This window comes from Pezoporus occidentalis, unplaced genomic scaffold, assembly GCF_034315485.1.
Source record: "Pezoporus occidentalis ecotype Australia unplaced genomic scaffold, CSIRO_AGI_Poc_V1 ctg33, whole genome shotgun sequence".
Taxonomy (NCBI): domain Eukaryota; kingdom Metazoa; phylum Chordata; class Aves; order Psittaciformes; family Psittacidae; genus Pezoporus; species Pezoporus occidentalis.
Genome location: NW_026915268.1, coordinates 5650439 through 5665022, shown reverse-complemented (window position 1 = coordinate 5665022; position 14584 = coordinate 5650439). Strand labels below are relative to the sequence as shown.

General features: G+C 50.4%; 1 protein-coding gene across 5 annotated transcripts in view; it reads left to right on the top strand.

The window, feature by feature from the left end:
- Window positions 1–5408, top strand: part of FBXW11 (F-box and WD repeat domain containing 11) — a 77819-nt gene extending 72411 nt beyond the window's left edge. For 4 of the 5 annotated variants that reach the window (XM_062629269.1, XM_062629265.1, XM_062629270.1 and 1 more), the window contains one exon: window positions 2897–5408. The gene's annotated coding sequence lies outside the window, so the exon portion shown is untranslated. Of the gene's footprint in view, window positions 1–1519; window positions 1791–2896 lie in introns of those variants that run through there. The other variant, XM_062629267.1, reaches the window with a different exon arrangement.
- The last annotated feature ends 9176 nt before the right edge of the window (window positions 5409–14584 follow it).

Genomic DNA, 14584 nt, shown 5'->3' with positions numbered 1-14584 from the left:
CTTGAAGCATGGTGGGTAAAAGCTCTGCTGTAGATCTGTTGGGACAGTGGATGCTGTTCCTTATGTCATCTATATTGCAGCCAACAGTTGCCCTTCAAACTATAAATAGCTGTGAAGGTTGGAACTTGGAGACATGGAAACTGCCTTCCCCAGGCAAAGCAGTCGCCCCTTTTTCCAGTGCCCTGTCTCTGCCAGTGCCGAGCCATGCAGCTTCCAAGGAGGTGGAGACACTGCAGCAGTTAGGAGTAGCACTGCCCTCACAGGAAGGATTTATTTTATTTGAAGTGGATAATTAATAGTTTGCTTAAATGTTGTAGGAAAAGCTTTCCCTGTCCTCATGTAAGCCTGGACTTTCATTATCTGTACATGGATGGGCCTTGGAGCAACCTGCTCTAGTGGAAGGTGTCCCTGCCATGGCAGGGGTTGGAACTGGATGAGCTTTAAGGTCCCTTCCAACCCAAACCATTATAGGATCTTCTGATCCCTGCTGTGGCAATGAGATCCTTGGGGTTTTCCCCTCCTTCTGTAGGATCTCTGCTTCTGGCTAGGAAATCTCTCCCTCGTGAAGACACTCTGCTGCTTTGAAATGCCAGTTCTTAACAATCAGTTCTCTTTCACCTGTGTGCATTCCTCAGGAAAGTGTTGGCTGCCTTTCCTACTCATTGAACTCCTACTCGTGTTAAAAAAGGCCAAGACAACATCCTCTCCGGAGGTGACACTCGGATCTATTGGCTCATTATGTTTCACAGAGGGTCAGAGCAAAAACTTGGCCATGGCTAGAGTTCCCTGTCTTTCCAAATCTGTAATTACTTAATATAATTAGGCCCATGGATAAGGAAGAAGCCTTATGCTATGATGATGAGCTGGTGTGCAGAATCAGCAGTTAATGGAACTTCCCCTTAAAACCACATTTGAAGAATACTGCTGCCAGGGTAGTTTATTAAAACTCATGGACTTCCTTATCCTGCCTGCAGTAGGGCAAAAGAAATCTGAAAAGGCAAAACTGCTAAAAGTAGTGTTTGTACAGGGGGAGTGACTGAAAGGCACAACTTCCTGGGAGGTAAGCCATAGAATCATGGAGTGATTTGGGTTGGAAGGGACCTTAAGATCATGTAGTTCCAACCCCCTGCCATAGGCAGGGATGCCTCACACTATACCAGGTGTGAGCCCAAGGCTCTGTCCAACCTGGTCTTGAAACTAAATCCTGAACCTACTGTAAGAGCCAGGTCCTGCAGTGCTGCTTAGGTGTGACTTCCACTTCAGAACTGTTTTATTTGATCCAGGATGGCATGTTTGTCCTTGTTGTGAGAAGTTTGATGCTGTCACTGATGGTGATGTCCCCAGGGACTTTGTCCTGCTCCTCTTTAGACAAGCTTTGGTGCCACCAGAGTCCATACTGAAGTGAACTAATGCTGTGGCAGCTCCAAGGCCTGTTGAAGTTGGATGGTTTTCCCTCTCTATGGAAAACTTTTTTTCCTCCTTTCTGAGTAATTCCATTTGTTTTATCTTGCCTTTTCAGGCAGATGGAATAGGCTGCGTGAGAAGATGACAGTAGTATTAGGAACACTTTCCATCTATGTTCCCGTTCGCACACCAGCGCTGTCTTCTGTGAAGTTACAGGATAATCTGAGATTGATAAATCCCTTTTTTGGTTTTATGTTATGAAAATCACAGGAGTTTGTTTGGCAGGCTGCTGTGATTCGCTTTGATTCATGGGAAGGCTGCATGCAGCTTGTCTTAAAGCACAAAAGAAATGAGGAGTTGAATAAAACTTGTATCGATTCACTTGACCAGCCGTGTGCTGGTGTCTTTCTTTCCTCTCTTGCCACACGTGGCCCACAAGACCCACTGCCACTGAGGTTTGTGAAATACAAAATGCCTTTGGCACGTGTTGTTCTGTTCAAATTCTGCACACTTGACAGTTTTGCATAGCTTAGGTCCGACTTGTTCCATGGTGCCTGACTCAAACCACACAGACCTCCATATCCTGGGAGTTGTTGGTGTTGGTAATGACAGTCCCTTAATAATCACTTCCTCTACAGGAGAGATGCTGTTGATGTCACTTTTTGACAGGTTTGTCTGACTTCAGAATCCAAAGAACATAAATCTACATAAAATGATGGTCAAGCAGCTCATATTTCATGGTGACGTTTAATGGAAGCTTTACGTGCTTTCAAGCCTTGCCGCTTGCTGAATCTCAAAGCAGCCCTGTACGCTTCTTTTGCAAGGCTTTGCAGTGCTCTGCCTCTTGAAAGTGGATCATTTTTGACAGTCCTGGCAGTTGGCTGCCAGAGTTTTATTGCTTTCTGTTGAATTCCTGTTGTTTATTGTAGCATGATAAAAATTGTTACCATATGATAGTCTAATATTCTTATATTAAGCACTAGGCCATGGGCTGGGGGAAGTATAAAAGATGTTTTAACCTTTCATGGGAATTTCATATCAGAGGAGGGTCGTTCTCTGTGGTCCATAGAATCAACTAGGTTGGCCATTAAAGGGTTTTGGGGAGTGGCAGGTAAAAACCCAAGTTCAGATTTAAGCACACTGAGAACTTGCACTGTCTCCAAGCTAATAATGGAGCCACGTGGCTGGAAAAGGTAACCAAAATAAAAAACTAATGGAGTTTTTTGTCCATTTTCTTAAAAATTCATGTATTAAAGCAACTCAACTTGCATCCTGAGCAAAATCTGCTCCTCGCAGCTCTATGGAGGTCTCTGTTTCAGCGAACAGTGAGACTGGCTGGTGCTTCCCTTGACGGGTTGTGCACCTCGCAGGTATTTTGCCCTTCAAGTTGAGAGCAAAGGATGGCGTGGTCTGACCCCCCTGCAGGTGTCTCCACATGATGCTTTTCGAGTTGTATCTTCTGTCAGTTCAGCTTCTCTTTTGTCTCTTTCAGGGTTTCACAGTCTTGAACTACTGGATTTTTGGCGACTACATGCCTGAAGATGTTGGTTGACAGCTAAAGTCAGAATTGGTTCTAGATGCTGTGTAGATGCAAAGCAGCACAATTCTATATCTAAATTTCTTAATCTTTCCTGCTCTCAGTGGTCATCTCTGAATTTACTACAGATTCACTGACTTGGAGTAGATGAATTTCAGAAGCCTGTCCTTCCCTGCAGTGAGAAATCCAAAGCTTCACATGTAAAGTGTCCGTAGAAACTGAACTCCGATGGCTTGTTTTTCAGAAATAAATCAGAAGTCAAGAAAGGACTTGGCCTAATTTATATTGCTTTGCACTTTTGTCTGACTTTAAAGAATAAGAAACATTCTCCAATGAAATTTGGGTGCCAAACACATACCCAGAATGTACAGAGCTTTGCTTTCAGTCACCATTGTCCTTTAGACTTTACTCTCATGACAGATGCAGAGCCCGTTCTGTTTGCTAGGAGTGTACGTTGGACTCTTAGAACTATTTCTGAATTGCTCAGTAATATTTTTGGATTACGGTTTACTTGTTTCCGCACCAATAATTTCTTTTAAATTAAAGATAACCTAGCCTGAAGTACAGGTAATCTAAACTAGTTGTATAGCACTGTCTTTTCCTTTTAACTGTGCTCTGTACTGCAGCCGTCCTGCGCTTCCTAATGTTTGGTATAGTAAAACCTTCCCGTGTGTGCTTGCCTCATTTCCAATACTGTATAAGCATGTAGATATAATGTACATACCAGTGGAACCTCCGGGTGTTGGGGTCAGGGTTGCCTGACACCACACACTAACACAAGAAGTGGTAGCACTTGGCAGCAGGATGTTCTAACTACTGGCGCTGGAGGCGTTCATCCGAGTCACCGAGAGGTTTCCTCTGCGAAAAGGAGGTTTTCAGTATCCATTAGGGTTGTTTTTCTGCTTTTCTGTTTTCTGTGTTGTTTTTTTTTTTTTTTAATGGGAACTCCAGATTTTAAAATGTAATTTCTAAACTTTTTAAAAATTAAACAAACCCAGGTTTAATTTATGTTCTGTATCTCATTTGTGTGCCGCGCTATGTCCAGGTGTCTGTAACAGCAGCAGGTCCTCGCAGCTGCCTGCTCGTGTCCCTCAGCATTAGCTGGGCTGCTCGGTGGAGAAGATGCCATGGGCCAAAGTTCAGTTTATTTATGTGTGACCTGTAACACTTCCTCCTGGTGGAGAGGAGGTTCCCTTCGAGTCAGTGCTGTGCTTGCCATGCTGATTGCTGTGCTAGTAATGACCCTGCTGGTGTTCTCTCCCATAGCCGTTTGCTGTTGCCATGTCCTGGTTGCGGTTCCTCCTCGTTGGCGCTGTTCTGAGGAAGTCTCAGTAGTTTCTTCTTCTGTTGTCATGGTCTCTCCTCATTGATGTGCTCATAGAAATGCTGCTGCATTTGTCTCATGTCAGAGCAAGACATGGATAAACGCAAACCCGGATATTTTACCTGCATTACCCATGTGGCTGTGCCTGTCAGTGGCTTTTCCTTCATGCTTCACACGAGCTCAGCGGGGAACCGACCTCTTCTCCCGGGGAAGACGTGTGCTGGCACAGACATGTGCTCTCATTCCTCTGATCCTTTGTACGTCCTGTGCGTGTCGTCCTCTGGCAGCACTGTCTTGGGTTTGCATTGTCCCCTGTTCTGACCAGGTGCGGGGTGGCCGACGGTGCTCGCAGTGGGACCGCCGTGGTCAGACGCATCGTTTCCGTGTCACCTGAACCCGGAGAACGCGCATGTCAAGGTGTTACCGTTACAGAACTGCAGCTTCAGGTCGTCTCCTGCTCCCCCTTCACACTGAGGGAGCTGTTGGGATCGGTGCTGGAGTGAAGCTCCCATGTACTTACAGCAATGATCATTTCCCCAAGGTGACTGAATGTGATGAAGCGCGGGAGAGTCAAAACCCACTCCTAAGCGGCTGTAAGGTCACTCTGTGGTAAGCTTGGCAGTAGCCCGTGCAAGTGTCTTACTTTACCCGTCTCATCTGATAGCTTTAATATCAAACCCTTTAAACACAACCGCCCTGTTGCAGCCCTGAAGAAAAAGGTATTTGTTTCCCAAGAGCCGAGTCCTTTTCGTAAATGCATGTGTAAGATTTCAGTTCCTCTTTTTCCTTGGGCGATGGCGGTGTTTGAACACGCGGTCTGACCTTCTTTGTGCTTCGTGTACCACAGCAGTGGACTTTGTGATTGGCACCCAAGGAACTTGACTCCTGGGATTAATGGTAGTGATCCTGGCTGCACTCTGGACTTTGTTTTGCTAACATAACTGAGCAACTGTACATTACTGCTATATTAATGTTTCAAAGCACTGGGATAGTCAAATTCTAACTTGTAATTATGTTTGCCAATTATCTGTTTGGAAAGTTGGTGTATGAACAGCTTCTTGAAACTGTTGAATTGTACAGATCCCGTTCCCGACCTGAGGCTTTGTACTGTGGAATGTGCTTAATAAAAAAAATAAAAACCAAGACCTCTCAGCTTAAATCTGTCAAATAAATGAGGGATCGGTCACAGCATCAGCCAGGGACCGGCCTCTGCCCGCCTTCCTGCGCGGTGGGTAAGTGCTCTCCTGGGGGTGCCAGGCCAAAGCGTTCCGAGTCCAAACTGTGCCTGCAGGGGCTCAGCTCCGTGCTGTGTGCGGTGCTGCGGGTGGTGTTTTACCTGTCCCCGTACTGCAGCGCGTGCCTGGGGAGGATGTGGTGGAACAGGGAGCTGAGCTGGGTCACCCATCGCAGAGGCTCCGCTCGGCTGCGGTGCTCCCACGTCACGCCTCAGCAGAAACATCCCCAGAGGAATTTCTTCTTCCTTGACCACGGGTGCAGATTGAATTCCCAAAGCATTGCCTGGTTCTGTGGGTGCTGGAGCAGTCTGTGTGTGTGTGTGTGCGCGTGTGCAGGGAAAGGGTCTTCACTGCTGGTTCTGCCTCAAGAAGGCAGCAGCTCCAGGGAGACCTCAGAGCAGCTCCAGTGCCTAAAGGGGCTGCAGGAAGCCTGGAGAGGGGCTTTGGACAAGGGCCTGTAGGGACAGGCCAAGGGGAATGGCTTTAACCTGCCAGAGGGGAGACTGAGATGGGCCATGCCCAGCCCCTGGCTCTCAGCTGGAGGAGCCAACCTGTTGGCTAAGGCTTCATCTTGCCTCTACCCATGGGAAGATGCTCCTCCAGCTGCTCCTTGACTTTCCTTATGCTCCCCACAGCACTCCTTCCCTGCAGGTGAAGAGTAACAGGGATACAAGGACTCAAAAGGATTCAAAATTGTGTCTTCTGGGCATTTTTTCCTCATTGTTTTTTTAATAGCTTTAATGAAATCAATCTGTTGCTATGGCAGAGAGCTTCTGGGGAGCAGATTAATACGGGTGGTGAGTAAAACCCAACCAACGGCTGTAGAGAGATTCTAGAATGGGAACCTTTCAGCTGCAAGGGAATCCTAGTGCTGGTGCAGCCAGAGTGTTGGTGCAGCTCCTGATGTGGCACCTTTCACCTGAGAGAGGCAACTTTCCCATAGGAGCCACCTGCTCCACGTGGAAAGCAAGCTCCAGGACTCTGTTCTCAGCACTTTTCCAAGAGTGAGTCCATGTTCATGCCCTCAGCACCTGCATTTTTACAGCATCAAGCACAATATCCCATTGGAGCAAGATCCAGGCCTTAATCCTTGTGTTCAAGGTGTGTAATGGTCTGGGCTATGGATTTCTGACAGCCAAAAGCTTCCAGCCCGCATTAAACAACACGGCATCACTGGCAGAGGGGATGGGTAGAGCGTGTCCATGCAGGGCATGGACCTTCCTCTGCACTGCATCGAGAGCCTGGGGGTGCCATGGATGCTGCTCCATCCTTCTGAGTGCCGCAGCGGTGACTCAAAAACCAAGCTCAGGACAGATCCTCTTTGCCATCCCACCCCAACACTGCTTCTTCCTGACAAGCCCAGGCCAGACCCAAGCGGCAGGAGCTCAGCCCTGCCTTGGCCGTGCTGCTCTGCCGGCAGTGTGGAGAGGAAAGGCTCCATGTGTCACACGGGTTGGAACAGGCTGTGGCCGTTGCTGCGGTTTAATCCCATGCTGGGGGACGCTCACGTCGTGCTGCGGCTGCTCTGCGGTGGGATGATGGGGTTGGGTCGTGCTCTGTGTCGGGGCAGTTTTATGGCAGTGTTGGAGCCCGAGTTCTGCAGCCTCCCTGTGCCACTGCTCTGGGGGGGGGGGGGGAGCCTGCAGCAGTTTTCCCAGGCTCCAGCTTTTCCCTGGGTACTTTAAAAGCATTTGTGCTGCGCTCTGTGGGGCTGGAGCAGGACGTGGGGCAGTTGTTCATCACTCGCGCAGGGCCGGGTCCTTACTTCCATAGTGCCCTCCCGTGCGGGAGGCAGCGTCCTCACAGGCGTGCAGAAATGCTGCTTGTTCTGCGGTACAGCCAGAATCCAGGTGTGAGATGGCAACAGCCAGCGGTGATCAGCCAGGTCAGCTAACGTCCTCCTTGCAGACCTCATCGGGGCTGAGTGCAGGTACTGCAGCAGGGTGAAGCCCTCTCCTGAGTTGGTTGGTTGAGCTCTCTGGGTGTTTCCACTGTCAGTAAATGTGGGGTTTGTGCCATTAGCACTGGCTGGAACTGTTCATTTTATCCTTAGACATTTTTCCCTTTTTTTCCTAGCATTTAGGAAATGAATTAGGAATATTCATGAATATTCTGTTAATTTAACAAGTCAAAACTGCAGCTGAACCAAAGAGATTCCACCGAACCCACAGCGTGGTTTATGCATCTCTGCACAGCGTTTCTGGATGTATCCCATTAGGCAGCAGAAACAAACACCTCGTGCCTCCTCCTCGCCAAGGACTGCGTGCAGCTCTGCTGCCTGCCCAGGGCACCACCAGCGCTGTGAGAGCAGCGTTCAGTTACAGCTGCATCTGGAGAGGTTTGGGGTTTGATCCCCCTCTCGCCCACTTCATCTTTCCTACTGCCTGCTCACAGCCTCAGCCTGGAGCCGAAACCCTCGTGCTGGGGTGAGGCAGCCATGGCAGAGGAATGCAGGATCTCATCTGTGGGGTTTCTGGGATCAGCACAGCGGGGCTCCGCGCCCGCAGATGAACCCCGTGATCTCGCAGGTCTTTCCTGCCTCTGATGAGTTCCGCATGTGCCTGCACTCCTCACCCTGCTCGTCTGCACCGCGGCTGCTCCTCGCCGGGGCTGTGGGGGGGAGAGGATTGAGACGAGGCGCTTGGAGCGCTCAGCACCCACACGGTGGACTCCAAGTGCCCCGGGCTGGTTTGGCAGGCGATGGGCAAAGCCGCGCTGCGGGCACACGTTGGTCTCAGCACGCGCTCCTGGCTGGCTCACAAACCCTCGTCACGCTCGACAGCAGATGCCACGAGACTCAGGCTGTGGAAGGCGAAGTCCAAACCACCAGCACTTGGATGGGAACGCAAACATTTCCCCCTGGAACAGGGCTGTGCTGAGGACGGGAGGGGTGGGGATGTGGCCGGGGGGTGCTGCCCCCAACCTCTGCTTCCCCTCGGGCAGGAGAGAAAACAGCTCTTGCACGTGGGCCCTCAGGTTTAGAGAGATGCAGGTGTAGGGGGGCAGGCAGAGCTCAGTGCATGGCCTGGCTGCTGGGGACCCTTTGTACTCCCCCATTCCCATCCTGCTGCTCCTTGGCACCGTACCCCATCCCTCTTTGCAGCTCCCCTTCCATTTCTCCTGGCCTGCAGCCACAGGCGTGCAGATGGGGATGGGATGAGCAGGGTGAGGAGCAGCAGCCCCGTGCTCTGCCGCAAGTGATGGGGGCAGAGGGAGTTTGCTTTACAGAGATGCTGCGTCTGTCCTGGTTGCACCCATTTCTTAGAGAAACCAATGCGGCTGCTGCTCAGGACCTCCTGGATGAAGGCAGCAATGGACAGCCATGGGGACTGCTGGGGGGCAGCCCTTTGCCTTATAAGCTAAATCTAACCTGTGGGTCACCCATCTGGTGGTCTGGGGGTATCCAAGGCAGGGAGGGATGTGCAGCAACCGGACCCTGTGGCTCAAAGCCCATCACTGACTGCCCCTGTGCTGGGAGAATTTGCTTTGTGAGCGTGGGGCTCAGCCTTCATGGAGCCTGTCCGTCACTGGGGACCTCATTTCAAGTGCTGGGCCTCAGCCACAGCTGTGAAGGCAGTGAGATATGAAGCTTGCTGACGCTGTGCTGTTGGGGTCTGTTTTCAGACAGGAGCGAGGTGTTGTGCTTAGCAAGGGAAGGGTGGAGAAAGCTCCTGCCTCCTGGAATGGTGGCAGGATGTGGCAGGGGATGGTTGACAATGCGCCCTTTGGCTCTGCATTAGAGCTTGTGCTCTGGGCTGCATGGAGCTTACTGGGCCCAGCCTCTTCCCCATGTGCCCAGATCTTCCTTGGGAAGTGGAGGTCAGCAGGAGGCAGTGCAGGGACAGCAGCAGAGGGAGGGGACTCGTCAGCCCCCCCCCGCCCCATCACTTGGCTCTTGGATGTGGTACCTGCGCCCTGGGGAGACCACCCCAGCTCAGGGCTCTCTGGTGCTCATCCCATGGGAGCCTGGGCTGTGTCAGGTAACCCCCGCATGGACAAGGTGCCTTCAGCTGGAGCCGAGGGCACGGCTCTGCCCACATTCATGCCCCCCACCACTGTGTGGCTGGTGCTGGGGGTGTCCATGCAGGGTGGGCAGCAGCCGTGCAGGGCAGGCAGAGCTGGGCCTCCCCCTGAGGGAGCTGAAGTGGGAGCTGAGCCATCGCACCCACCTCTGCTTGGCTCTGATGGTGGGAAGCTGCTGGACACCAAACCCTCCTCCAGGACCATCTTCTGCCTGCACACGACTGGAGGGATGCTCCTCAGCACCTTGAAACCCCCAGAGACTGCGTGCTGCCCTAAACATGGAACCACCGCCTGGTTTGGGTTGAAGGGACCTCAAAGCTCATCCATCCCCACCCCCTGCCACGGGCAGGGACACCTGCCACTAGAGCAGCTTGCTCCAAGCCCCTGTGTCCAGCCTGGCCTTGAACACTGCCAGGGATGGGGATGGATACAAACAACTATGAAGCACTGGAGGGCAGTGAAGAGACAACCTTCCCTTCAGTGATGGCTCCTGCCTGTGCCTGGTTGAAGGATGTGCTTTGGAAATGGAGTTCAGACCACAAGGCAAAGGTCTTGGGAGCCACCTGAGCACAGCAACCTCAGTGCCACCACTCCAGGGAGGCGCAGTCAAGGACAGACGATGCTCTGCTCGCTAATCGCGGCTCAGGACATATAATCCTTACTTCACACTTTTTCCCAGACAATATCTTTCCACATAATCTTAATGATTCCTGCTGCAATAACAAATAGGCAGCCCTGAGAATAACTTCACACTTCATTGCTCGTGCCAAGAATCTCACCACTTGGCCCTTCTCTGGGTGTTTTCCCTCCAATCCATCTGCACAAACAGAAGTGGGCCAGTTCTGCGCCTCAGGAATGAGGAGATAAAAAGGCAATCATTTATTTTTCCACCAAAGCAAGAAGTATTTTATAGAATTTGCTCAAGTTTTTGTTTCAGGAAATTTCATCATGTCTCCAGGAAAGAAAAAAAGCAAAAAAGCTCCTAATTGGCCTCAGATTTGTCTAAAACTCCCTTTTCATTTGTGTAATCTGAGGAGCTCCAGGTCAGCTCCAGGTCACTGCCGTCGGTGTTGCTTTAGTGCACCTCTGTGGATACCTCCTTTCTGCAGCAGCTTTTCCTTCAGAAGCAGCCCCAGCCTGCTGCCGTAGCAGCCTCTTTCCTTGGCAACCATTTGCATTCCTTTAGCATATGGAAATATTTGTTAAAACACATACCAGTGTTTGCTGCTATAGGTGAAATTCTGCTTCAGAAACGGGGCGAACGCTCCTGGGCTGCCTGGATGCTGTAAAAACCCCAGCAGAAATCCCTCTGCTTTGGACAGAAAGTTGCCATTTCCCATTATCTGGCCTTGGATCTTGCTATCGAAATAAAACGCTGGTGGTTATCAAATTAATGATAATGTTTTGCTTGGGACAGATGTGATTTTGCCACCCTCCCAAGGCTTCCTGCTGTCTTGACGTGCTGGTTTACACAGCTTCAGCTGGGGAGTCCAGGCCAGCCTGGGCTTCGCTTGCTTTGTGTGCTCTACCTCAGCAAAGCCGGGCACTCCAGATCTTTCACCTCAGAAGCCGTTGGGATGTGGTGCTGTGATAGGACACAGGGCGAGGGCTTTTAACTAAAACAGGGGAGATTCAGGCTGGATTTAAGGAAACAAATCCTTACAGTGAGGGAAGTGAAACACTGGCACAGGTTGCCCGGAGAGGTGGTGGATGCTTCATCCCTGCAGGCATTCCAGGCCAGGCTGGATGTGGGTCTGGGCAACCGGATCTAGTTGAAGATGTCCCTGCTCACTGCAGGGGGGTTGGAACTGGATGAGCTTTGCAGGTCCCTTCCAACCCAAACCATTCTGTGATTTGATGATCTTGAAAATGGAGCAAATGCTGACCCTGTGTGTGCTGTGGAAACACAGGGAGGGGGGGTTAAACAAAACTGTGTACCTGAAGAACCGGAGTGTCTGGAACAGATAAAGCCAGAAAGGGTGGGAGAAAGCAAGTATTATTCCTGTTCACTGCTAAGGAGCTGTAGCACAGAGGAAAAGAATGGTTTACATCTTGGATAACGTCTGTAGCTGAATCAACGCAGCCAGCACTGCCTACAGCAAGGCTGTCCTTTGGATGGGGTCATCTTAGGCTGGAGTTACTGGGTGTTTCGGCTGCATACTTGAAGCAAAGGGGATGCATTCTACATGTGCCCCCATGCTGTGGCCATCTGGTTTAGTCACTTCATGCTGCTGGGGTCAAAACCTTGCAAAAACTTGCAAATTCACAAATGAAAAGCCCAAATACCACCACCAATTGGAGGGGAGGCTGGGCAGGCACAGTGAGGGAGAAGATGCTGGTCCCATACATAACACAGCCTTTTAAACGTTCTGATAATGCTGAGGAAGGACAAACGGGCTCTGGGAGAGAAGAGAGAAATGGAGAAGAGCAGGCAGTGTGTTCCTTAGTGTGCCACAGTAACAGCCATGGTAGATCTTCTCAAGCATTGGAAAAGCTCTGGAAATATGGAGCAGCTCCCAGAGCAGGGCACAGCAGTAGCTGGTTAGTGTCATCATTGCAGGCACTCACCAACCACTGGACTAGAGGCTGGGAAAGGACCTTAGAAGGTGGTGATGCTCTGCCAGTTTAATTACAGGCAGGACTTGGAAACAGATTGGTTGCGTTCCCATGGGAGATTTTCGGGTTTTAGGCAAGCCTGCGGTTAAGCAGCACGTGAGGCTGGATCCAGCACGGAGGTATCTGTGTATTTATTCATGGTAAGAGGAGAGCCTGTGCTGCAGTTTGAATCTCTTTCTGGAGATGCACCGGTCCTCGCCTCCTCTCAGCTCCGATTCTGGCTCCCACCAGCAGCCCCTCTGGAAATGGGACACAGGCACCCGTTTGGGAGCATGTGCGCTGTTCACCTTGACAAAACAGTGTCTTTTCACTAGCAGCATCCTTATTGCTGTGTGAAAAGCTGCTGCGTGCCCATGGCCAGTGATGCCTCAGGAGAAAGCTGTTCTGGCCTGAAAGGCTCAAGAGAGGTTGAACTCTGCTTTGCTGAAGATCGCGTTTCAGCAAACGGAAAGGCCAAAAATGCCTGCACTGGTTGCTTGACGGGTTGGAAAGAAAATTGGAACAAAGGGAGAAAAATCATCTATTCAGGGCAAGAGCAGCAACGAAAGCAATACCAGGTTCAGCCCCGCATGACCAGCAAGGCAAACAGAGATGCTGAAGGATGAATTCTCTTTCAAAACCACACTTGTGGGCCTAGTTCACTGTGGAGAGGCACTGCAGCAGGAGGGGTGAGTATAAGCAGAACTCATCTGCACCCTGTGATGAGCACGGTAATGCTGTCACATGTGAGCACATGCTGGCTCATGTGCCCTCCTCACAGCACCACGTGAAGTTACTTTGGGAGATTTCAGTGAGCAGAACGTGGGCCCTCCAGACCCGAGGGAGCAGAGGAAGCATCCATCCTGCTTTATTTCTACTCTCTTCTATTCTTGGCCCTGTTACTGGGCAAGAAAATGGACACGACGCCCTCTTGAGTGTTCCTCTTGGTGTATTTGCTGGGGCATGTGCAGCTGAATCCCCATATACAAACTGTTTTTTTGCTTGTATTTGCCACTTGTGTACTGCCCCTTCTGTGTATTTACTTATCTGAGGTCTATTTACTCTGCATAATCCCTGGGGGAAATATAAAGCCTGCAGGTATTTGCATTCGAAATGTTGCATTTTAGATCTGATGGGGCCCTGTTTAACACAACCGCAGGATGTAAAGGTGTGAACTAAATGCCCTACATTGCTCAGTGACGTGTTGTTGCAATGACAAGTAATACCATCAGCGCAGCAGAGACCTGCCTGGGCTGGTTGCTGTTTTGCTTGTTTTCCCCCTTGTGGTTCCTTTGGATTCCCTGCAGTTGTTTTGGAGTGCACAGTTATTTTGCATGGATGCAAGAAAGAAAGCCAACATAGATACTGTATTTGGCTACTTCACCCTAGAGCAGCCTCATTTCCTGGGGAAGATGCCTCAGAGCAGACTTAGAGAAGAACTTCCCTACAATTTTCTCTCTTCTGTGTTGTATTTTGCTTATTTTCCAGTTGCTGTTAATCTGGAACGTACCTGTCTCAATAATAGTGGGTCAGGGTTCTCCGTGTGCTTTGGTAGCTTTCTAAAGCCTTTTACTAAGTCTGGCATTATCCTTGGCATGAACTCTGCCATGACACCATTTCAGACAGCAGGCAAAGCAGTGGGGCTCCAACCATGGGAAAGAGCTCGAGCTGGGGCTGAGTTTCCAGCAGGATAAGGGCTGGAGCTCCCCTCATTCCGAGCTGCGGGCTCTGGTTCAGTTCAGATACTCATCTGCTTGCTCATGACTTCACATGAATCATTTCACTCGGCCACAACAGGACCTTGATCTTGCTTAGGGGCCCTTATTCCACAGCCACATACAAAGGAAAACTTCGTAGCTATTATTTCAGGGCTTAAGTTCTCTCTCTCACGACCAGACACATGGCCTAATATCTGCTGGCAAGCTGGGAATACAAAATGAAACACCATTATATATGATCTATTTACAGCTGTATATGTGCTGGTGCTGATCCATCTGTGTTTCAGGCTATGTGCCATTTGGGGTATAGTGGGAGGGAAGCCCACTTAGAAAGCAAGCTTGCAGAGCAGTGTGTTTCTATTGATATCATAGATAAGATCTTTTGCCCCCAGGGTCTCATTTTCTCCTGTGTCTGATGAGCACTGTGAGACAATAGCAAGCCTGAAGCCAGGTTATTAGCTTTGAATGGTTAGTTCCATCAGAGCTGAGCCCTCATGTAGGGACCCAGTTGGCTGCGGGGGGTTCAAAGGGGCTCTGTATGTCTGGTAACACATGCTTTAGAAAACCTGAGCTGTGTATGGGGCTGAACTTCAGCAAAGCTTTCAGAAGTTGTGCCCCAGCTGTGGTTGCTGAGAGGTCTGAGCCCTGCATGGTGACAAAGCCAAGCGTCCTTCCAGGGAGCGTGAACCCCTTGTACCCAGCTGGTTTTCTGGTGAGCATATTGCGGTTTGCTTGCACCTTGTGCTCC